Source organism: Columba livia, chromosome 14, assembly GCF_036013475.1.
Source record: "Columba livia isolate bColLiv1 breed racing homer chromosome 14, bColLiv1.pat.W.v2, whole genome shotgun sequence".
Taxonomy (NCBI): domain Eukaryota; kingdom Metazoa; phylum Chordata; class Aves; order Columbiformes; family Columbidae; genus Columba; species Columba livia.
The window spans coordinates 9,171,716-9,198,141 of NC_088615.1; positions in this window are offsets into that span (position 1 = coordinate 9,171,716).

A 26,426-nucleotide genomic window follows, 5' to 3' on the forward strand; every position below is an offset into this window, starting at 1 on the left:
CAGCTAACCCCTCCTGAGCTGCTCCAAGCACTAAGTGCCTTCTCTTCAGAAAGATGTACTGTAGAGGTAAAAACCACAAGGGAAGACCTCCTGTTTCTCATTCTCCTAGAATTATGAATTTTAACTCTGAAATGACTTTTACTATGATGATGTGACAGAAAGGAGGGACTGTATTATAAAAATATAAAATAGACTAAGTCTATTACAGACAATTAATAATGTATACAGTGCTTGCAGCATTCATATAACTATAGATTTATAATTCTACTTCAAAATGAGGAAGAAGAATACCATTAATTTTTATCACTGAGTGAAGAGAAAGATATTACTTGGAGTTTTTTTCTCCAATACTCTTTTGGCTTTCTGAAATTTAAATTACATCAAAAGGGCAGATTTTTAAATCAAAATGCTTCTTGGGAATAAGGTATTTTAAAGTCTTGGATTTGTATAGCCAGAGAGTGAAGATTATATATCCTTTCTGAGTTTTCCTCTGAGTTGTGTTGCCTGTTACTTGTAATGACTGGAAACTGCTGTGAACAACCGCTGGGACAGCAGCAGTGCATATTTCCCAGGAATAGGTGGTATCTGAAATGGGCTTATTTCCCCCAAAAGAAATACACATGTACTTTTAATGAGTGAGAACAGGAGCTGAGTTGTCGTAGGACACTTTTTCCCCCTGCCTAAGAGTTTGCCCTGGTGCTTCTGAATTAATTTTTGACTGCTTTATCTATATTTATTTTTATGAAGAACATAAATGAAAGATTAAAGCCTTAGAAGTTACTCAGCTTTTCTGTGGCTACCTGCAGCCATTTGTGGAGGTGGACACACAGGTATGTGCTATGGTCCAGTGGAAATTTGCCTTAAGGAAGACAGGACTAAGCTGGGACAGAACAAAATAAAGGAAAAACTACTCATGCTCTGCCAGCCCTTCCTCCTCCACCTTCCCCTTCATCTGTCTTCCTTCTTTCCCACACTCCCTCCTGCTTCATTAATCATTGTTCTGCAAAGGAGATTCTGCTTCTCAGCATGTCCAAAGGCAACAGGATGAGAAATCTCTGCGACAGGCAGAAGTGGCAGATCACCTCCCTGCCATTGAGCCCATCTGCCTCTGACAGCCCTGGCTACTCTGAACCATCACTAGTGCCAGTATAAGGTGAAAACACAGCACCAGTAGGGACAATTTCAGGCCACAGAACAAAGTTTTAATCATGTATCTCCCACTAATGTCAGAAGAAATTACATGGCTAAATCGCTGCAAGCTGTTTTGAATATCTGAAAGTTAATTTTACAGTTATTGCCGGGGTAAAGAAATAGGACTTCCCACTGGCATATGCGGTGACTAACAGGAATTGTCAGACAGAAAAAGATTAGTGGCTGAAAAACTCATCTAACTCCATTATTTTTCCCCAAAGGATAATGATGCTTTTAGCAAGTGATAATATGACTGTCACTCCCAGGATGTAGGAGCCTGCATATACTCCAGGCCTGCTCCCTTCTGGGGAAGGACATGGACACAGGATCGTTGTTTTCCCATACACGAGGACTTCATTGCCTCCAAAACACTTGGTCATCTTATTGCCAGGCTGAGTAATCGTCCTGAACATCAGCCTCTTACTGAGCTGATTGCAGTGACAGCAGTGCTACCATATCTCTCAGTATTCACGCAGCTCCATACAGCATCTTCATACCCCACATCACCCAAAATCGCTCCCCTGGCTGGGTGCCACTCTGCCTAGAGATGGCTTTCAAAGGTTTGGTATTTCAAAATGACCACATGTCACTGGATCAAAATAAAGGTTGGCCTAGCAAAGTATAATATATACTAAAATTAAAGAAGTCCCATGTAGGTCCTGGAAGCACTGAGCATCTTGCCCTCTCACTTTACCTTCTGTGTTCTTCACTCACCAGTTACAGGTTTCATGTCACCACAGCTGGGGAAGTGCTTAACCTTCGACCATCAGGAGGAAACCAGGTCATTCAGAGCCTCCCTGGAGGTTATTTTTGACTATTCAAGAGAAAAAGTTCCATGGGATAATACCCCTTTTCATCTCTATAAGAAGCATTACCTTGACACAATGGTTTCTTTCAGTAATTGTGAGGCCAGCTGAGACTATGCCCATCAGACCATATCTGATGCAAGTAAACACTGAGTATTTGGAAGACTTCAGGTTTATTGTGGAATGAATTCATAGTCACAGTCAACTGTTTTTGCATTAGCACATGTTAGACTGGGAAAAAGGAAAGTATAGAATTGGCAGATATTAAAGGAGAGAGAAATCTAGATTTAAAACACAATGAACAACTAAAACATCTTTGGTCAGTGTGTTAGTATGTTTCCAAAAATTCTGAACTATTTATTACTTAATTAGAATCCTCTGTGATATGAAAGTGAAGTGAAACATCTCTTCCATTTATCACAGAACTTATTGCATTTCTGAGAATCCCTACAACTCCATCATCCTCAGCATTTTAGCACTGAGCGCAGTGACACCGGAGTCACTGCTTGAAATTCAGGTCTTGACACATTTTTGTTTCTGACAACTACAAATCTGTGCTCAATCTTTCTGAATAGCATTGAATTTCTATACTAGATACTACAATTTTCTTTACCTAGGAAGAAATGATGACCACCTCTGGAAATATTACCACGATAGTGGCATATATCAGCATAGAACTAGATAAGAGCATGCGATTGTTTTAAGGCAGTATGTTCATAAATCCAACCTGTAATGAGCTTCATCAATATAAAAGTTACACTTAGCTGCTGCCTCTGTATTTCAAAAGCAGCTTGCCAAGAGACCTGTTTGCTATTGACTCTTACCTAAAATTACAGCAAACTCTCCTAGAAGAGAACCAAATTCCTTTCCACTTAAAACAAAACCAAACAAAAACCACCCAAAGGAAACACACACACACACACACACACACACACACACACACACCATTATATTCAGACACAAAGATGGTGTTGCTCAGAGGAGGAGGAAAAAAAAGCTTTGAAAATCCAAGTAACTAGCATTAACAGGCAGGAAAAGTAAATAATCTTGGAAGTGACTTAAATGAAGTAGCTTTCATTTGCAAATGATACAATTAACAAAACACTATCTGCAGTAACAGTGTGACAACTGCTACATGGCTACGATGACAAAGCAACTACTTCTGATCTCTGAAGAATAAGAAATCTCCCCAGCATCTCGAATCCCTGCTTTTTTCTAAGGAAAATGTTAGAGACTTCAAGAGGCAAGGAAGACATATACTTCCAGGCTTCAGTTTCCACAGATTCACATATTTCTCACACTTCTGGAAGCTGTTACCTTACTTTGCAAAGTGCTTATTGCAGGAGAAAGTGGTTTAATACTGACTTCTTGTTGTTGTTAAAGTCCCAGCTCTGCAGTGGCTGAAGAATGACCATTTTATGCCATGTAAATGGGCATTGCATGCACTTTTATATGTCATTAATATGAAAGTGTTTTCAGGATCAAATCACAAGATAAAAATGGAACAGGCTGAATGTTTGTTTTTTGCTCACAAAACCAATAGGCAAAGCCACAAACAGCAAGAACTCTCACTCATTCCTTCCTATCAATGCTACGGGTGATGTAAGTGGTTCTGCACATATGACAGAAGTGAATTTGGCTCTAGATATGAATTTTAAAAACTTCCTGAGAAAAATCAGCAATAGAGGAAACTGGAGCAGAACATTCCACACATTTTTAAATTGAGACAAAGGGGGTGAAGTTAACAATATTTACTTTGCTGTTCTTTGTGCTGTTAGACCAATCAGATTTTTTTTCCCCAGCACTCACTACTGAAGCCATTTAACTAAGTGTTAATAAGCATATGAGTTCATCCAGAACTCATAGCTGAATCTGTTTATTTGATCTGGCATTTTTATCTTGTGGCTCTTGCTGTAGACTTTAAGAGCATCTCAGTAATATATATATTTTTTTTCAGTTTATAGAAGAATTACACCCATGGAAGTTGAAAGCTACCATTGTTCTTGTTTTAAACAGTGATGGAGTTCCCTTTACAGAAAACAAACAAACAAACAAACAAAAAGGTATGGTGAAGATAAGGGCATCTGAGAAGTATTAGTGTCTTTTTTGCTGGTTGAAGTAAGGATAATCCACAGGACTCTGTCTTTCTCTTTACAAAGATGTGCTCTGAAAGGAGGATTTTTTCCATCCCTTTGGAGGCATAAATACCTTTAAGAAAAGGAAAACTGAGATTGCCAAAACATAAACTATAAGAAGATAAGTGGTTGATTATCTTCAATTAGGCCTAGAATAAAAAAAAAAAAAAAAAAAACTGAACTGAAATATAGTCTTTTGGCATGTGAGACATCACATTCAGGAATGAGACCTCTTATTTCTTCTGGTGCCAGTTTTTTCCTGTGCTAACAGCCAGCATTGCATCTGGTAAACACACTTCATACTTTTCTGGTAAGGCGGTGTGCAGTCAAACTTGGCTTAGGGCTAATGTAAATTGGCCACATGAAATGTCATTTCAATGTGGAACTAATCCAATAAGCTGGAAGTTATAGGAAATCCTTTAATAGGAGGGATTATTTCCTACTCTTATTCATAGAGACTGGGCCTCTCAGTAGGAACCAGACAGTCCTCAGTCATACCAATTAGCCCCCAGTTGCTACCACTTCAGTTTTCTGGTGTTCCCTAGCAAGAAAGCAACACAGGAGCAGAAAGTGTAAAGGTTTGGCAGGCACTAGAATAGCTTTTAGTGCTAGAAGTAGAGTGAGGAGCAAGGCAATTAGCTGTTCTACTTTCCATACCAAACCTGCTCTCTGGTGTGATCAGATGTCTGTGTGTTCACTGTGGTGGAGCTGAGGGCATCATTCTAGATCTCAGGAACAAGAAAAAGTGGGAAAACACTAGATAACACAAAAGTGTCCAAGGAAGCAGAAGACTATAGGTGTGAGCAGAAAGAAAGCAGCAAGATGTCTGCTCTGATTTTTACTTGAAAATCACCACTGTAAGCAAGAATTAATCTTTGGGGGGATAAGTGGACTTATCATTAGATATGGAATAGTGCTTTTTTAAGTAAAGTATACCAAGATTTGTTTCCTTTATCAAATAGGCTGAGTCCTCCCAAGAGGACAACTATTCCCACCAAGAATTTATTGCACAGCTGACATGATCATAGAAAGAGCTGAGCTTTCCAGGTATTGTGGTATTCTGTCAGCATATGCGAAAGTCTTTTTAGTGAGAGATGTCAAGTGCTCAAATCAGGTGATTGCTTCTTATAAAACTATTAGACTGGAAAAGTATCCAGCCTTTGTATAACTTGTTGTTAAATGACCCACTTGGAACACATCATTCATCATTGTACAGAAACAGTCTTTGTTACTTGCAACCAAAGCTCAGACTTTTAGTATTCATCAAGGATGAAACCATCCTATAAAAGTAAGAGCATTTTAATTTGAGGCACTTAATTATGTGGCTTTTGCTTTTCAAGCTTGTCACATCATGCACTGTAAACCCTCTATCTGGGGGCGTTTTTCTATTACGTGCAAAAACCTCTTAATAAAGGAGGAGATGGATCTCTGTCCTCTGATATATTAACATCTCACTATACTAGGCTAAAAAGGCTTATAGGACAGCACTCTTGTCAATACCATGAATTATTTAGCTGCTGGGTTGTAACACATTTATTAGATTGTAATTGGTTTGCTTTTGCCAAAAGGAAGCTGTTTGTCATTACTACCTCTGCATTTGCATGAAGTTTATAGCACTGGAGTTCTTTAAAGAAAACTACATCTGTTTTGAATTGCTTCTCTTCTGCTTTGATCTAATGATTCTTGAAGCAATAAGAGCTGGAGAGTCCCATCAGGTGTATCTAAATATCTACAGAAATAATAAATATACTGTGTTGAATTCTGTTAAAGAATACCAAGTATTCAACATGACAAGAGAATTACTCTGCAGCATACAGACAGATTTACACTCCCAATATGGAAACCAAAGTTAACTGCAGTCAGATAATTTTCTGTTGAGAATTCACTGCTAAAGTAAACAGATTCAGCTACAAACCAAGTTACTAATGAGCACTTACTAAGCATCATAGGAGCAGGAAGTTCATACAGTGCTAGGCTGAAAATAACGGATATTCAGGAAGCACATGGGATAAAGAAGTCTTTTTCCTTAGGCTTCATCTGACCTAGGTAGCTTGCTCTATAAGAGCAAGCAGGAAAACTGCCATTTTGTCTTGATTTTTATTGTGAGTTATATACAGATGTATTGAATACACACAGGAGTATTAGAAAATAGATACAAAAACTGTGTAGTACCCTCATTTTTATTTTTCTACTGCACTTTTTAAATTGTAAAGTGACTAGACCATTCAGACAATTACAACATCATGCTTGTTCTTATTCCAGAATGTTCATTCTCTTTTCACATTTAATATACTGAAATATATGCACAATCATGCTGAGCAGGGTAACTGAAAATTAAACAGACAGAATTCCTCACAATAGCAATATTTTAAATTCAAATAAGTTTCATAACATATGGCATTTATGACCTACTCTAACAAAACATTTTGTTGCTTCTTAAATGAAACAGGTGTTTTCTTTCTGTACCACTGCATCTGCACCTGCATTGTCTGAGGCACAAGTCAAGCCTGCTGCTACATCAGGGACAGGCCTGGTCAGGCAGATTTCATATCAGAATGCTGCATCAATAGCTTCATACCCACAACAGACTCTAATGCATCTTAGATGCTGAAAAAATTTAAACTGCCCGTTTTACAGGAAAGCTGAAATCTCCAAAGCAAGTTGTCCTCTAGATTTATTGAAAAGCAGCAAACAAGTTCTTTATGCATGCGTTTACTTAGGCACTAGGTCAATGAGGAGGAATGCTGATACATCTCAAGAAGTGGTGACACCAGACCGAATTTCCTTTTTTTCTTGCAGGTACAACCCCTCTTGGGCACTTCTGAGTGCAAGAGCTACTGTTATCAGAGAGCTTTAGGGTCAGCTCTAAATACCAAGCAAAGTACTACTGCAAATTAATGTTACATGTCTGATATATGTGCTGAAGTTTGGAGCAGTGACTTGGTTTATATTGCAGAGTTTCTGGAGATGGTTCAGATCAACCCTTTCCAGATCCCGATGCAGAGACCCAGCCCAGCTAATGCAAACATCTCACAAACACTATTCAGGGAAAGGTGCTGGGACATCCCCCAGTCATCTTCAGTGACTACAAAACTGATTCCTCAGATTTGAGATGGGATGGATATTTCCTCCAGTGACCCAGAACATGGAATTGCTCTTACTATGGGCTTTAACCTCCTCAAACGAGAAACTCAAAAACCACCACAGTTGAGGCAACACCCTATTTCATGCCTTTTCCTGCAATGTCAGAAGCAATAATATCTATAAAAGTAGAGGCTGACACCAACTAATGTGTTTAAGTAATGATTTAATCTTTCCTTTTTTGTATCCTTCAATATATCTCTTATAAATTTGTTCATTCTAGAGACTATTTAAAAAGGTTTCTTGCAATTAAAATGATATGCACACGTGTATTTACACATCTTATATTTTTTAAAGAAGGTTCTAGTAAAAGAATTATCTGCTTTCACATGTATAGCCAAAGATTACTTAGAAATGTACTGGAGTAGGTAGTAAAGCTGTCTGTTTTATTGTGAAAGGCTGTGGGGTATTAAAGATTATCAGGTTATCAAATTACTTACTGAAATGCCCAGTGTTTGGGTACACTGCTGTGGGATCATGAATTTCACTCTGTAAACAAAGTAACACAACAAGGATTTCTGGGGGAAGACTCACAATTTTAGATTCCTGGATTTCATGGGAATGTAGGAATCAAGTTAGAGTATTAATTCTTTCCCCTTTAATGACAGGTAGCATTCCTCTGTCATTTGTTGGTCTCTTTTTCCAATGCTCTTTGATCTGTTTGTGGGAAACTCTTTAACAGTAATGCTCCTTGGCTGAGAAACAATGAGACGTGGAGTAGAAAACTGATGCTCTTCATTACAGTAATTTTCAACCTGTCTGACAGCAATAGGAATTCAATTACAGTCCTCCAGTGGCAATAAACTCCGTGCACTAGATCTTAATTGTTCAAGCATTAGTTTGCAATTTGCATTTGTACTGTAGTGACAGCTGACTGTTTCCATCAGTAGCAGACATTTATATTCACAAAAAACCAAATACATCACTACATCTAGCTCAGCAAGGAAACTTTCTGTAATGATAAAACCAGCTTACTTACTTACCTAAATTATTGCAATAATTTGCAGCTCTGGAGTGTGATATACAGCTTTTCTATATTACAAACCAGAGGCACAACTGTGCCTTCTGAGATGTTGTTATATTTATTCTCCATGTTGTTGACATTTTGATTCCCTCCACCCTTAAAGAAATGAAGTTTAAAGTTCTGATTTAGGAAAAAGTCTCCATTATAAATGGGTGTGATCTGAACATTACACTTTTGAAGCATGCGTATTCTAAATTTGCACATGTATAAACACAGTTTATTTGCTGTGAGGCAGTAAATAAACCCTTTAACTTTTGTATGTGTACACAGATAGCCCATGTAGGCAAGTCAAATAGGCACAGGTACGTGTAAAATTCCTTCAGTTTTGGAGCATCCAAAAGAGTTTGTCAAATCCTAATATGTGCAGTACTCGTCATATGCCACCTGCTCAGTAATGACCCATTATTGACTACAGCCAGGGTGAGGTGGGGCAAGGCCTTGGCAATAATGTATTAACTCAATAGGTCATGGTCTTCTTCCCCCCAGGTATTTAACACCACTTTATGATCATTGCCAAAAACAAACAAACAAACCAACCCACACAAAACACCAAAACAGGTGAGAAAAGCAGAGAAATATCAGCCCAGCACAGGTACAAGCTAACAGTATCCAAGTACTATGTGACTGCAATAAGGGAAGTTCAAAAAAAGGAAAGCAAAAGGCCAGGACTGAAATTCAGTAACTGAACAACATGGGGGAATTAGGCAAAATACCTGCTCTTACATCAACTTGATTTGGCAACTTCCATCAATCTTCACCACTTTTCTTTTTTTTTTTCTTTAATATGTTATTAAGAGCTGAGGAAAACAATGACAGCTTGATGGTGTGTCCTGCAGGCAGCTGCCTCACCCTGATGAATTACTGCTGCCTCTCACTCCACAAATCACTTCAAGGCACGGTGAACAAGACCATCTTTGTGGGAGGAAATATCAGACATATCTGTCCAGGGCTAAAAATCATTTTATTCCCATGTAAATAACATAGCACAAGCCTCTCAGCCTAAAGATGCAACGTGCCTTACCAGTCTCCAAGGAATAATTCTGGCAGTGTCCATATTTATGTGTTCAGGATTCAGCCTGCTCATGACAGCCCTTCAGAAGAATGTTTCTGACTCACAGTTTTCCCTGTTGAGGATACTGTTTATGTTCTCAGTATACATGTCAAATATGTTCTTTGGCATCCTAAATCTAAACAGCAATTTGTTACTGACAGGTTTTATTCTATGGCAAATAATGTACCTGCAATGATTAGGTGAAAGCACCAGAAAAATGCTAGACTACTTTTTTTTTTTTAAACTTTTCCCTCTTAGAAAAGATAAAACCCCAATTATTTTCATTCAGGGCAGTCTAAAACAACCTGGCTTAATTTTCTAAGCTGAATCACACCAACTGAGCTGTAATCAGTACAAACAGGAATTGCAGCTGCACTCCAAAAATGCTAGGTACTTCAGACACTCTAAATGCTTGTTTTCCTTCAAAGACTAGACAACCCACAGCACTAGATCAGCATGGATTTCTAAAGCCCAAACCCTATTTTATGGTATTATCCCCATCTCAATCTGAATTTTATTTTTAATTAGATTATAAGAATTCAGTTAACTGGAGGAGTGAACTGCAGTAGTAGCTGTATTTTCAGGTAAACTTTTCTTACAGAAAAGAGAAGGTTCAGCACATAAATGTTCAATAGAACATAGTCCAGATCCTGTTATTGTAGAGAATAAGTCAATCACTACACTGTCGAGAACAAAACCGAACTAACAGTATTTAACTGGATGCAGCTTAAATAAACATCCAGGTAACTGTTTCAGGTTGCAGTCTATAATGGTAAAATGCTCTTGACATTATTAGTTATATTGTCATCCTCCCCATATTTTCTTCCTAACAAGAACAGCACAGATGTGAATCTTTATGACTGGAACAAGCAGTCTTTCAGATGAGCAATAAGATACTGTATAAATGTTATATGAGAGCACTGCAAGAGAATTCAAAACTGCAAACGTGCTGTTTTGATCTACAAAATCACTTTGAAAAGGGTAAATCTCTATCAATCTGAGGTATGCAACATGCCAGTTGTTATTGTTGGCTCTCAGCTGCCTGCTCTGAACCTGATAAGAGCAAGGAGTTGTAATGAGTGTGCTGGCAGAAATATTACAAGCAATAAGCTCTGGGAAGGAAAAAAAGGAAACAAAACCAACAAACAAAAACCAATACACCACCACCTATGGAGCATGTACCCTTCAAGGCAGTCTGGTGAAGTAGCACCAAGTGTTATTTCAGGTGTTATTATAGCTTTGGATGCAAAATTTATTCAGGCTGATTTTGTAAGACAAGCCTTTTGAGCACTTCTCCCAAGCCCAAAATATGTAATCAGTATTATTATTGAATATAAACACAAACAATGTTTGGATTTGCTCTATGTTCCTTAAAAATCTTATCTCCCCTCCTGCTACAAAAATAAAGTCACAACACGCACACGCACACAAAAGTCTAAACTCAGGTTTACCATTGAAGAGAAAGGACTTGTATCTGTATTTTCTCCTTTGCATAACCATGATTCTGCCTATACAAACACTCCGGTGAGCTTTGACTGCAGAAGACACTATCATAATTCATCATGCATGTATGTTTACTGAATTTTATAAATAGTAAAAAATAGCCCATAAATGCTGCTTTATGTTTTAAATCACTGTTTTGTCTAGCCAAAACTCTCTCTAGAGTAGCGGTGCTAGAAATTCAGATGACAAAAATTGAATAGGAATGTGCTTTCCCTTTATACAGCAAACTTACATTGATCGGGCAGTAAGTCTCTCAAGTGATACAGGTACAAAAAAGACAAGATAAACCCGACTGCAGGAAAAGAGCCAGATTTCAGTCTTTATCCCGAGTCGAGCCATGCTATTCAGAACAGCACTCAGAGGCACACAATCCGCCTTTCCCAGACTAGCAGGAACAAGAAAAGATCGGTTAGACTATGCCTTATTTAAATGCACTATAATTCAACAGTAAAATATTTTTCAAACATGAATTCTGCTTCAGCTGCTGCCTTGCAGTGCCAAAGCGAGGTCCCGTTTGTCACTGCAGTTTTGCTGCAGGCACAGCCCCTGCCCAGCGCTGAGGCTGCAGGAGGATGGACAGGCAGCTGCCAGCTCCTCCAGGCAGCTCACCAACCCATCAGAGTTGTGCTAACACTGAAGAAGGCAGCACCAGCAGGTGGGAAGATGCTCATCTTAGATTCCCCCCCCAACCCTTTGTAAAAATACACAGAGAAAATTCCACAACCTTCAGTGTGAGTTTGGTGAGATGTCAGGATTTTTTTTTCATCATCCAGGTAGTTGAATTGTTGCTTTGTTTTCCTCACACCCTTCAACCCACATTTGGATTGCAGGGTTCTCTGCTGTCCACCATCAAGGTGTTGTTGAGATGTTGGTAAGCTTAGGATTCTTTGAGAGGAAAAGAGGAAGTTTTAATTGATTTTGAATTGAATTACTTCCATGAAAGCATTAAGACACTGGAATGACAAAGTTTCGTATTTCTTTGGATGCACAAATTCCCATGCACTGATACAGAAAGTGCAAATGTTCACTGTGTGTCTAGTCTTCAGTATCTGGGTAGCAAAGATACAGGAGGTGGTGTAGAGTAGGATAAAAAACAACAAATGTTTAATGGAGAGCATGGGTAAAGCTGAATGCCAAGGCTATCTTTCTCTCAGCGCAGGTTAAAATTGATGACTGCTGTTTGGTTATGAAGACAAAGGGCTAACAGAGAGGGTTCTCTGTTACAGATAGTTACTTTATATCCATTGCAACCTCCAGCAGTTTTAATTAGTACTCTTTTGCAGCTCATCTGTTTCTAACATCATAGATTATTTCTGCGTGCAATTTTTTTTTGTTATTCAAGTGAAGTCACTCATGTATTGAAAAAATATGCCATGGAAAATACAATGGAGGCTAATACATACAAGAGAAAGGAGGAGACTGGTAAGTAGTCGACCAAACCCCAAATGTCAGTCCAGCAAGGAAATAGCTTTAAGTAGTATAACTTTAATTTTGCCAGCAGCAAATGGAAAGCCACTCCTCTTCTCTTGCATAATTTTCTTAGAAAAGGAAAGGAAATGCAATATTTCTGTAAGCATAGGTGCAATCAAAGATCTCAGTATCAAGGACTAACAACTTTGTTTTCCTTCATGGCTGGCTTCCCATTAAATTACCAAGTTACATTGAATATCTCAATCCTTCTCCTACAGGCAGCTCTAGGACCTGTGTCTAGAAGACATAAGAAAAAGACCACCTAATGCTCCAAGAGACACTTGCTTCTCAGTTGCAGTAGAATTTCAGTCACAACAGCAGATCTCATCTGTGAACTAATATACCTTTTGCTGTCTATGAGCTCTTCCACTTATATATTCTTCACAACTCCTTTCTATCCCCAGCACAGCACATATCATGAAGGATCATGTCAGCAGTCAGGGAGGAATTAGTTTCATTCCCAAGAGCTTTGATGGTAGTTCAGCTCATTAGCAGGAAATGGACAAACTGGAGGTAGTTCAGAGAGCAACAAAAATTGAGGCAGATGGAGGGGGACTGGCTTATTAGAGAAGATTAAAAGAGCTAAATCTGTGTAGCTTGGTTCAGTGACAGTGTCAAGGGAACACAGGCACTAACTATGAAGAGCTTCAGGGCATAAAAATGAAAAATAGGCTTTAGATTGTAAGAAGAATGTGTGGAACTAGACCAAGTGACATGGACAAATAAAGACACTCAAGAAATTGTTCTATCAGTTCAGAGTTAGTTTGTACAAAACAAAGTTTACATCTACTGCAGGTGTTTTTACCAATTACAGCACAATACACTGATCATTTTGGTCTTCAGAAAAACTACAATGAAGAATAGTTTTAACACTGCATCAAAGGCATGTTTTTATGTTACTTGTTTAAGCAGTAGCTGAACATGAAAATCTAGATCTCTTTTCCATGTAAAGAAATCAGTACAGAATATATGTTGTTGAGCATCCTGCCTAAAGGAATTTCTGGTTTCTTGACTCGCAGCTGAGGTTTGGATTACTGTCTGTCTACTTATTGTTTTATTTCTGTGGTTTCAACTGACAGTCAAAAAAATAAATGGCTCCATTCCAAGCATTTCTTGTACAATTTACAGAGCTGTTTCAAACAAAAGGACAAGCTTGTGTCACTTTGAGTTTGAGTTAGGCTATAAAGCCATTTCTTACAAGCTAATCTAAAAATCTGCAGGTAACTGTCAGAGTCATTTACCATTTTTTTTTTCCTTGAGATCAGGGGAACTTCAGTTTTAACATTAAAATCTTATACAAACTATTCTAAACTGACTACAGAAACTCAGCCTTTGGAAAATCTCAAATTCATGGCAAGCCTGAATAATCAAGTATTCGTTTTTAGTGATGTGTTATATTTAAGACCACTACCACACTAGCAGTTATTGGTCTTTTCCACAGAAAGGCTGTCTGATTTTCTTTTTCATTTATAAATTGAGACCATTTATTTAGCTTTTAGCAGACTTCTGGCATTAAAACACTGCAGCATATATCATATATCATAAAATGTGTGATCAAAGGAGACTAGCTCCTACTAAAGTTTCTTTTCTTCTAATCTTCTCTCCTCAGGCAAAAACCTGGATGAATAGATAAGTTAGTCCCATGAGATGGACAGAACTCTGATAACAAGGCATATGCTACTTACACTGATACTCAGGTTTTCTAAAAATCCATTTATACAATGCAATTAAAGAAACAAGACTTCACTTTCTTCCAACATTCAAGCATACATTGCTCACAAAATAAAGCCAAGATTATATCCTGTATGTTTTTTTGAAATGTAGGAAAAACTTCAGTACTAACTCTTGTATTCTTATAGTTTATAGGGGAAAAAAAATGTAGGTGTAGGAAAAAGTTTTGTTTCAGACTGTGTACGAATTTAAGCCAGTAAAATACAGCAAAACAGTCCAGGATAGCAATTTTAATATATTTGAATTGTATATGTAGCTAAAAGTCAATGAAAATGTATTCACAAAGAACATCTGATGTACTTGAATAACACCTCTACCAAGGTGGCCTTGTAGCAGTTTCCCAAGTAGCAGGAAAATGAACATTTTTAGATACCTCTTTGCATCCTTCTGATCTTAAGAGACCTAAACTAGTCGAGAAATACTATTACTTATTTTTGAGGAACAGATAGAATATTTAACTGTCTTTTAAAGATGAAGGCACAAGGGACAAAATGATTGGACTTAAAATCCCTGCCAGCAGTTCTAACGCATAAATAAATATGTGCCTTTTTACTGTTACCATACTAACTCAAGCCAAGGGTGGTATCTTTTTATTCTACACAGAGACATGCAGAAACCCCCCATCTACTGAAAATAATTAAATTAGCTTTCTCTCTTATATCTTAGTTTTCCTTCACTCTCTACCACTCTTTCTCTCTTTTCCTTTTGAACATATAAGAGTAACATCATCTTAATCTCTGCTGTTGGATTCTTGTTAAGTTTTGCATTACAGCTGCTAATGGTTGCCAATACATTGCTTGTAGAAGGACTTTTTGCTGTTATACATTTGCCGAGCCACTATTCTCTGTAATTAGTATTCCAACACATGCTTTCAGTAAAACTCTTAATTGAACTGGACCCCTGGAGTGATTGTCATTCACTTCACATAACTGCGCAGAATTAACCCAGAGTCAACTCATACCTGGTCTCATCTGTTGAGTCAGGGCACGTGTCACGTTCAGAGTTAACTCATCCCTCGTCCCATCTGTTGGTGATGGGACAGGCACCCAATTCTACCTTTGGCATAAAGAGCCCACACCACTGATTTCAGTATTCTCAATGCTGGTAGACTGACAGCAGTACTTTTAAACTACCAGGAGGTGTATTCAAGGGGCTAATTTTTCTAAAATTAAAATCTATAAGCATTTATATATAAAAAAGGTATTTGTATACATATATACACACACATATACATTAACTGCATTACCTAAGCAGCTCCTTGAACAAAACAGCCTGTTTGTCTCTCTTCATACTACAAGCTCTACAAGTGCTCTGTGACCCCTTGGGAGAAAGTAGACTTCTGTTGATATTTTCAACAACTTCCTAGTTCAGCAAGTTTATTCTTTGAAGCTCCATCTATATTATTTCAATATTCTCTGCTGCACATCACCAGGCAGGTAGAGACATCTTTTGCTAGTGCGAAAGATTTGGCCTCAGCACGGATCCTGCAGATTTGTGCTTTTTACAGTGGCAGACCTGACTCTTGACACAAGCTGCAGAAAAGCCAGCTCCAGTCAAGTATTTCAAACCCTGGTCAGGCAATAAAGTAAAATAATTCTAGAATAAGATGAGAAGAGCATCACCTGGGGATGCACCTGTGGGCTGATAGTCAGCTGCCAGACACATTCAGCTTCAGCTGAACCTGAATCCAGCAGTTTCTTCATTCTGAGGGTAACATCTTGGGAAAACAAAAAGCAAATTGCTTCTTCCAGGCTCAGATTATCTTGTTGCAAGGAAAGCTGCCATTGTAAGAGGATTTTCACTAATTACATAATGTACCATATAAAGCAATGTTCGGAAAATTATGGATTTGAAAGCCAGAAGGTTTATATGCACACTGATCCAGAACCTCTCACTATCCTGAATTCCCATGTAGAAAAATGCAGTTAGGGTGCCTAGCAAAGACAAAAACCTCAATTACCTTATGGAAATGATTACTTGGCAATGAAATACTTAAGAGTTCCCTTCCACACTCGTTTAAATGACTAGTGAAGTAAATAGCAAGATCAATAACCATGAAACTCAGTCTTGTTTTTGTAATTAAGAAAACCAAGACAGCATCCATCCATAATTTGTTCCTAGTAATCACAGGGGTGATTGCAGTCTGCCTGCTTTATTGAGCCAACCAGCTCATTTCTATGCAGCAGGTGTAAAGGAACATTTCCTACATATATTCACTTTAAACTGCCATAGTAGGTACTCTGCAAACACCTCATATTCATGTGCACAGTTTACAGACCCATGTATTTCAGCTCAGTCAACACACATGAGTAACTCAAACTGGATATATGCTTGTTTTAAGCAAAGAGTATGATTTAGTAGGAATTTGGCTTCACCAGATTCACATAAGTGCATCCCATGGCGGAAACATGCATTGTTCTGGTGACAGAGTTTGGCAATATGTGATTTTATAGCTCTGTGTAACAGAGACATCTGTGAGGAGAAACTGCATCCCTGAGGTCATGAGGGTCAAGAGGAGATGCCATAAAAGCCTGCTCCTTTTACAGCAAGCTGAGAAAAGCCATTTTAGCCACCCCATCAAAAGAAGAAAAAGAAAAGTTCCCTTTTGCAGCAGAGGCTCAAGCTGCAAATGCACAGAGACAGGCTTGACTGCACCAAATCCACAGGTCTCCACTTCTGTCCCAGGAGCAAAATGAGTAGAATTAGCCTAAATAACTCATGCAATAGAGCCTTCAATGTTTTTGAAATGTATCCAAATACTGAAATAGCAGTGAGAATCCAAAATCTCCAATTTTCAGCAACATAACACTTACTGAACTACTATAAAAAGTTGAAATAATACATCTTCAGATGTGCTTAGCTTATGCTTCTACACACCCTGAAAAAATATTAGAAATTACCTGTTTTGATGAAGCCAAATTAAAACATGCAATAAAAATAATAATTTTATAAAAAATCAGAAAATTTCGTATTTTTGGAAATAAGATTCTCATTGGAAATTTTAAATCAATTTGACAAATATCACCTATACTCTGTATATATATATCTTTGGATGACCATCCTGCTTTGCTCACACAGGAGTATTTTCTCTCCCTTCTCACTCTCTGGAGAAGCAGGACCAATTATTGATCCTACTGAAATCAATGGGAGTTTGCCATCTGACCCTGCTGCAGTCACTTTTTTTCCTTACTTCAAAATTTGCTAGGATTACACAGAGCTGATTTTCCTAATGGGCCCTTCCCACATGCAAGATTTGCAGAATAACACTAATGTTGTTGAAGGGCTCCACTCCCTTAACAACGTTAAGGAAAAATGAGGTAACTTGCAGACATGTACATTACCCCACTGAGGCACAGATGAACACCTCTGTAATTTGTAGAGGCACTGGGAAGCTCTTCCACTTCTTTCCTTTTTTAATTTGTCTCCAAGTCATACATGGATAATCACATAGTGCTCACAGGAATAAAAGTTCCTTAGAGAATGGTTGTTAATGATTGGGAAAGGTGGGGAGGAAAATGAGTACAAAAGGCACTCAGCTGTTTTCCCTGTATGGTTGTTATCTCAGGTCTATTGCTTGAAGTATAAACAAAAGCTACAGTCAAAACCACATATTATCACAAAAGAAACTGCATCCCACCTTCTGTTCTGCATCAATTCATGTTACTCAGAGGCCACATAACCTCAGCCTAAAGGGATCTCCTGTTGCTGGACTGTGTCCACATGAGGAATTTTTAAGCCCAGACTGAATCTAAAACCCAGGGAAGTATACAAATCAAAGCAGAGTTGGTGTCCTTGAAATGGTCCCTAAGGAGCCGTGAAAAAGAAGTATCTTTAGGATAGCGTCCAAAATGTACTTCCATTTTAATGTTGCTTAGAAATGTGTTTCATGTCACACAAGTTAAACCAGGCTGGAAAGACGTGACACAACTATAAAACTAACCATGAAGGCAGAGGAGCAGGACTCATAAGGCAGATGCTTTATGAAGTTGGACAGCCCTGTGTTTGCAGCTAAAATCCCCCAGAAAGCTCAGTGAAGGGAATCCCTGCCTTAGAATGCTGATTTCAGACTTGCAGGACATAACATTAATTCCAGAAGAAAATAAGAAACTAAAGGCTTATGAAAAACCATCACACTTCACGAAAGCAAACGTACCAGCTCACCATAGACACTCTGTTAAGAACATTTAACAATATGTAGCCTTACCAGTCTGTCCTTGATACCATAAACTCCCATTTTGAAGCTATTTACACAGAACCTCCATCCTTGATCAAGAGCCCATTTCAGGAAGTAATCCCAACTAAACAACATATGCAAGTGCTTCTGCACAATTTAGCCTTCTAGTTTAGTAAGAATTTGGGTTTTAACAACTGACAAGGAAACTTCCATAATTTAGGTGTATGAACTTCCACTCAATATCAGGAAAACTTTGTGGGAAGAGCATCCCAGAGCCCAGCAAGGAAAAGCACTTTGTAACAGATACTGAAGAATGTTATTTTATAGCAGCTATCAGTAGTTTTGAAGAACATGGTTTTGATTGTCAGAGTCGATAACAAAGCAAACAGCATGAAAGGAAAACAGAATCAGTTTTATCACAAAATAAATAAAAAAACAAACCAAACCAAAACACACAGGAGAGGCAGGATGAAGGATAGATGCACAGAAGGGATTAATTCATTGATAGCTTTTGAATAACAAGTATCTTGCCTCAGCTGCAAGGAATAAAACAGAATATGAATATGGAGAAAAAGACTACAGAATGGCATCTATGAGTTATGGTACAGCCTGCACAGACTTGCCTCCATTGGGCTTAATCGGCAGTTAAGAAGTTGAATTTTTAATTGAACAGCTGTAGGGAAACTGATACTACCCACATGGAGAAAGAGACTGCTTGGGGGGTCCTAAAAATGGTACTGAACGTAGAATGAGGAAAAAAATATGCAAAGGGAGAAAAATCATTGTACAATGTACACTTTATAGTGCCAGCCTGTCCAACTGGTAAATAGGTGGCAGCTGTGGTCCTCAAGGCTGTTTTGCATAAAACAAGTAAAGGCATAAAATGACTCTGCACTAGCAGTGGAAAAGATGCATTCCTCAACCAACATTCCCTATAACCATCCCTATTTCTTCTTCTAGTCTTGACTACAAAAGATTTACAATGTGTTTCTGGAAAATATATATCAACAATTGCATCAAATCCCCATAATTGACTGTAAGAGTCCTGTTAACATCACAAAAGCAAGTTTTGCTCATATTTTCTCTTCTCTAGCTACAGACAAGCCCCTGCACTTATAATGAATGAGTGTTTTTGTTCGAAGTGTGCTTTATTGATTAGCCACTTTATTCAAGAGCATCATCAGAAACTCATCTACTTATTAATTTCAGCTTTATAAGTTATCTTAACACTCTCCCCTAGACACTAGTTCTTCCTCAGGCATATCTGTCATTTCTGTCAAGAGCACTTCCAATTAATTGGCAAGAGAACCTGAGTTTGTGGAAAAATGGCACTGGCACGGACATATGAATTGCAGTAGAGATACATAAAATACTGAACAGCAAAACAGAACTAAATGTGTGCTCCTTACCTCAGGCTGTGGGACCACGGACACAACTGATAAGAATTAAATGCAACACTGAAAGAAAATATTGAAAAGAAACAGTACATTGTAAGACGCAAAATTAAACTGAAGGACTCATACACGCATCATGACACCAAGGGCAAGAGTTTAGAAGAACTACAAGCAATAGGCATTATCAACTGAGTGGAGAGAAAGCACTGGGGTTTATCTTTTCTGGGAACAGTTTACATAGTTGCAATAAGCAGGAAGAAGAGTTTATTAAACACTGTATTATAAAATACATGCAGGGCCATATTTTTTCAATTTTCATTTGCAGTTGAGCTACATACACTGAATATACAGCCAGGTCAGTCCTATCACACTCAATAATATTTACTGTAGTCTTTAAGACTGAAGTCAAGTTTAAGACCTGACCACAAGCCAAATTTTTATGCTATTCTCAGTATGCCAGCTCCTGTGGATATAAGGCTGAGGATTGAGTAGGGCCCCTGAGCACATTGGTATTCACAACATCATCTTGAAAACTGGGGATGGAGCTGGGACCAGTCTCCTGCTCTGCTTGGCAGCTCACAGTCCCAGCAAACCCCAGAAAAGCAGCAGGAGAAAGGCCAGGAGTGCAGAGGCAATAGCCTTCTACAGTAGCTTATATTGCACATTGAATTTCAGCCTGAGTCAGGCTCCTGCAGCTAATTCACATTTGAAAATGCCACTCAGACTCCTGGCAATAGATTAAAAATGCCCTGACAGAGATCAGCCCTGCTCCACCACATTGCTTGGAAAGGGCCAGAGAGCAACTCAACAGAACTTTAGTCAAGGCAACATCATATTTTTGATACTAATTTTTATCTTAAAACATGAAAGCAAGTTACCACTGCTTCATGAATATTTATTAATAGTATCAAAAAATTCAGCAAGCTCAAATTATATTCAACAGGTCTCAGTCAGGTATTATGGCTACTATACTTCATATATTAAAACATCCAAATACTTAAATATAGCTGAAAACACAAGGGTAATTGAAAACTGGCTTGGGACTATACTCACTCACTACTACTGAAGCATTTACAGATTGACTAAACATCACAAGTTATAAGACATAAAATAAGCATTTTGAGTCTTTAGAGTAAGATCTGTTCAGGTTTCTAGTTTTATATTTAACCGTAAAAAGTATTATTTTGATGAAAGTAGATATTTACACTTCAAGGTATGCCTTTTGAAGGTAAGCTTTGAGAAAATAAATGGTTGACACTTTAATGACAGCAACATTAGAAAGTGCATGCTTCCTATATCTGTGTTCTTGCTCTTAATTATGAATAATCTACTACTGACTATTGGAATAGCTGGAAAGGAGGGAGAGAGAGCAACAAGTTTACCTGCAGAGCTATTGCTGCACATGCACACATGATTTATTGTAAGAACTATGATGAAAACGATAAAAGCAAAAGCAAGGAACAAAGGATTTAAAAAAAAAAAGAGGTAGGTGCTGATTACCCAGGGGAACTTTTAAGCTGGGAAACACTCTTCTACATGCATCTGTTTATTTTGAATAAAAGGATCTATTGAGTTTTTCAATTTTCTAGATCACACTAAAAAAAATTAAATCTTCTGGCAAACCCTTGTAATTTTGCGTTTATTAGAAAGAAGAAGGCCCTGGGGCAGGAAAAGCTATTTGGAGGCTGGCACAGGAGTCGAAGGCATTTTCTAAGCTGCAGCTGGTAGGTGATTGAGTCCCAACGTTCTCTCAGTAACCAGCACAGCAGCTTGCGTGGAGACTGCTGGTGTGGTTGTAGGAATAAAAAAGTTAACTGAAAATTAGACTGCAAAGTGACATTTATGACCTAATTCAACAAAACATGTAAAGATATATTTAGCTCTCCATACTTAATCTTTTAATTAAGCATGTGCTTAAACATTCTGTCAACTAATTCGGGCCACCTGACTCTATCCCTTATAATTAAATATCAGCTCTAAAGGGAGTATTTTGATATGCTTTTGTTTTTCTTTGTTTTTTGTTTCCCTTTTTTCATTTTTCCGGGGCAGGGGAAAGTTTGGTGGATAGAGCAGGAAAAGGACAATAAGCTGCAATAAAAACATATAAGTGAATAATTAGATTAAGCTTTTCGTCCCTCACGGGAAATCACCAGAAAGCTTTTCCCACTACGTTTACTGCATGTTTAGGGATTGTAATACTGCCTTTACTTTCCTTACCTATTGAAGCAAACCAGGATATTCAGTTCTGGGCTTTTTCATATTCTGTCCTTCCTGTATTGCCAGTGCAGTAAAGCTCAACGGCACACGGAGCAAACAAAGCCTGAGCCCGCTCTGTCTCCAGCTGGCTGGCAGGCACAGGGAACCTGTGAGCTTGGTATTTTCCTGATGTGCCATTAGAGGCAGCAGGCTGGAAACAGATGGTTATGCCACGGTAAAATTACTAGAATAAGATGTAAACAATTTTCATCCAAGCTATGTTTTGCTTCTCTGTACAGAAGCAAAAAGGGAAAGCTGGAATACAGCCTGAATCAGGCCTGTTTGCTGCATTTTCAAGGATTTTCTCTATTGCGATTGCACTCAGGCTATCATCCTGTGGAGGTTTTAGGATTGGGGAAAATGCTGTATTTACCCAGAGGCAACTATGACTAATAAAACCAGTTTTGGTTCTGAGCAGAGTAGTAATCCTTGCCCCTAAACTAGGAACTACTCAAAGTAAGAGTGCAGTTAGCTTTGCTTTTCTCACATTGCCTTTATGGTGAACTCAGTGAGATCTATGCTTTTAGTAACAAAACTGTCAAATTATTACCAAGAAAGCTAGAAGGTGGAGAAATGTGATTCTAATTTAGTCTCTTGACCCAAACTCACCAAGACAACACATTTATCTAGCTTATAACAGAATATAAAGTAAATTGCATTAACATATAAGCTTGCTTTCCCTGACTGATCAAACAGGAGCTACAGCAAAAAAGAAAACGCATGAAATGCCCTATCATATAGGAATGTTATCTATCACAAACGTAACTGTCTGGATTTAGAAAAGCTTTCAATTTGGTCAACTTCTGATTGCTCATTCTTTAATTGCCTTAATTAGGATCTTTTCTCTGGTGTACATTTGAGTCTTTCCTAGCTGCCAAGGAAAGTTAAGCTTGTCATTGTCTTGTGAACAAATGTTGATCAGGTGCTGCCCCGGAGCACACTGGTTTTCTCTAGTTTTCATGTTCTTTTTCTCCCCCACTTCTGTTTATGAGTCTCCCTGTGCTTGATTATTTTATTATTTCAGTTTCTACATGAGGTACAGTGGATGGCAACATGTCAGTATTTTGGATCTTAATAATACAAATATGGAAGAAAATACAGTGTAATTGAAGTAAAAGGTTCAAAATACCTGTCAGACAAACACCTTCTATTTATTTTTTTTTAATTTTGGTGAAGACAGGTTTTGAATATAAGATTTAGCTAGGGAGGTAGTTGCTACAGTTAAGAAATTTTCAAACTAAGCATTAAATACTAGTGGGTTTATATGTAATCACTTGGGTTTTAGCTATAAAATATATATATAATTTCTAGTATGAAGAAGATAAAGTGATCTCTTCAAACCTCCACTGTTACAGAATTTTCATCTAACTCTTTGAAAAGAAGTTCTGTGAAAACAGTGACAGAACTGACTGCCCAGACCTGTTTCATGACCCAATCCTGCCGCTTTCTGTCCAACTTCACCTGTCCCATTGCTGAAAAGGTGAAGAGCAGAGCTGAGACTGACAGCGGCTGTAATTACACAAGTCACCTTTTCCCTGAAAGCTGAAATAGAAAGAAAGCATTTTTAAAAGTCCATTTCCTCCAGCAATGGTACAGAATTCAGCAGTCAGGTGCAGGCTGCAGTTCCCAGAGAATTAAAACTGCACAGATTTTGCACACTGATTGTAATGGATTCCACTGAAATGCAAGGGGCTCTGCCTGAAAAACTCAACTTTGGAGATTTGAAAGCATAACTGTGTGTCTGCAAGTCAAAGATGTCTGCCTTCCTCCTTTCAATGCTGTAAATAAAGGTATAGAATCAATACTAACGTAATGTTTTTCTTGCCCAGGATCTTGATTTAATATTCATTTACAGCAGCCACTTTCATCATTTCACAGTGGGATGGATAGCTACATGAATAAATAAATGGTCTTTTCTACTCTGACCTATTATATTTTGCTGAAGTCTGCCAGAGGCTTCGAATCCCTAGAATCTCTCTTCTGGGACTCATCCAAATCTATAAGCATGTGGAGACACTAATTTATGTAAAAGCTTTACTTGCAAAAGCAGGGATACTAAAAATCTTCCCCAATATTTTTTTTTAGGTCCTTCAACATTATTCAGTTATAGAGTTTCTATTTTATTAGGCACTGAGATATCTGATTCTATTTCAAGCATCAGAAGCAAAGCTAGAAGGCAATTTTACTGGTAGGGTTTATTTCTTAGTTGTATTTTTTTTTTAATTCTGCATTAATCTCTAGACTTTGTGCATGTAACTGTGTTGAGGTATTTTTAAATCCTCGTTAAAAACTTCAGCTGTAATTTTTATTAAGGACAAATATTTAGAAAGGTTCTGACACACAGGAATAAAGGCTCAGACAAACAAATAATGTCATTTGTACCTGTAGAACTGGAAAGGTCTCACTCAGTTGGAAATTAATGCCTGACTTCATTCTTTTTTGCCTGAAATTAGTCAAGCCCTTTTCCCCTTTCCATATTTTACTACCTTTTAAGATCACATAACTTCTTTTTTTCTATTATTTTGGATAAAGATGTCCCTCATCTATTCTGCACAATTCAAAGGAGGGCTTGTGTTGCTGGGAGCTGTTGATCTTCATGAGACAGACTGTATTGCTGCACAGAGTATGGCGATGCATTGGGAGCTAAAAACATTGCCATCTCCTGGGGAGCACAGAGCCTGAAAAAAAGTTAAAATCACAGTGATTTCCAGAAGTGAGGGGAACGCCTTGCTCTTGCAGCAAACCCTGAATATCTGTGCAGGTCTGGAGCCCATTGCTCCCCTTGTGTTCTTCATTCAGCCCATGCAGACTAACTCTCTATGCATTGTGTTGGCTCTTGTGCTCACCCCGATCCGTTGTTGGTGACAGTTAAGGGCAAACCTGAGCCACCAGAGGATCCCCTAACTGAGACCAAATTCCAGTGTTCGGTTACAGACAGAACCAGGCAACCAGGGACCAGACAGACTCTGGACCTTTCACCCATCCCCCTCATTTACAGCAGATTTCTCAGTAACCCAGGCCCTTAACTTGATATCACCTCTTGGAGGAAAGGTTTGTTTTAAGTAGTCACTTCTTTTTCTCCTCACTCAAAAGCAAACTTATTTTCCCAGAAACAGAACACTGCTCTCCACAGACTTTTTATTTTTTTGTGACTTTAAGAACAATCTTTACAGTTTTCCTCAGTTTCATCAACATTGTGCTATTAGCTGCACTGGCTTTGAAACAATCAATCAGATGTTACCCACTGTTGTGTTTTTACTAATTTTTCAGAAGTTGTTATAATACTATTTTTACATAAATATTTAGTATGTGTAATGGTGATTTTAAACATAAAAGGATGCTTGATGAATATTTCTACTATTTTTTCCTTCCTGCCTTTGTCTTGTGCTTACCCAACTATGCCTTTCAGAAAGCAGAGCCCTGGGAATCACTCCCCGTGATGAATCACCCTGTCTTAAAACACTCCAAAGTCCTTCTCTACCATTAAATCAGGCTGATAATCCCGATTTTCTGATATATGGTTCAGTGCTTCAGCTGAAAATAGGTGAAGTCAATAAAGTTATCTTAGTCCCACAGCGTAAGCGACAGTGACGTGTACTGGAGTTGAAACCAAGGTGCTTGAGAGTAAACTCTTCCAGCATCTGGAGTACAACAAGTTTTCTTCTATTGTACTCATTCTACAGAGGGAAAATAAAAGGATAAAGAAGGCACCTGAGGAATTAGGACTTACGGTAACACCAAATATCCATGTTGTCTATTACAGACAAGAGAACACTTGAGGGGAATGGAGATGAAATTTCTCACACTTATGGCTCTGAGTACAAATTTGAAGGGTTTATAATTTTTCTTTTTACAACCCCTGTGAGTATGTGTGCTATCAGACTACCTTGACTGGCTGCTGTCAGTGTGACAATGTTTGTAGCCTCTTTGGTATCTGGGTTTATTATTCTTATGCATCAAACTGCAGAAGAATAGTGAACAGCCTTGTTTGGGTTCAGTGAGACCGTCAGTGAGACAAATGGAAATATTGCCAAGAAAAAAAATCTTCTGTAAGAAGGAGAAAATAAAATATGTATTTTTAAATAGAACAGAGACTCCTGCAGTTCATGTAAAAATAATCAATGAGCAGCAGCAGCAGACCAGGCAACATATTGTGAAGAAATAAGAAACCAGTTTATTTCAACTTTTAGGTCTTCCATTAAAATAAACCATATAACATTTTAAAACAGCAATATTCATTTTCCTCTAAGTAATTAATTTTTTATTCTATCTACAGTTCCCATATTTTCAAAGAAGACTGTGTGTTTACTTGAATACCGTGTACATGCTTGTGTGTAAGTAGTGGTTGAAGCTTTGGGTTGTTCTGCTTGTAAATTCAAAGACACGCTCTGAAGAGTGGTCATGAGATCTTCAGTGCTGAACCAGAGTGAACATACAAGATAGATAAAGTAGCAATATTGTTCTAACTTGATTTTCTCAGGTTTCCTAGAGGATAATTTAAAATGACAGGTTTACGCCAGTGAAAGGACAAGGAGCTCCAGTGAGCATAC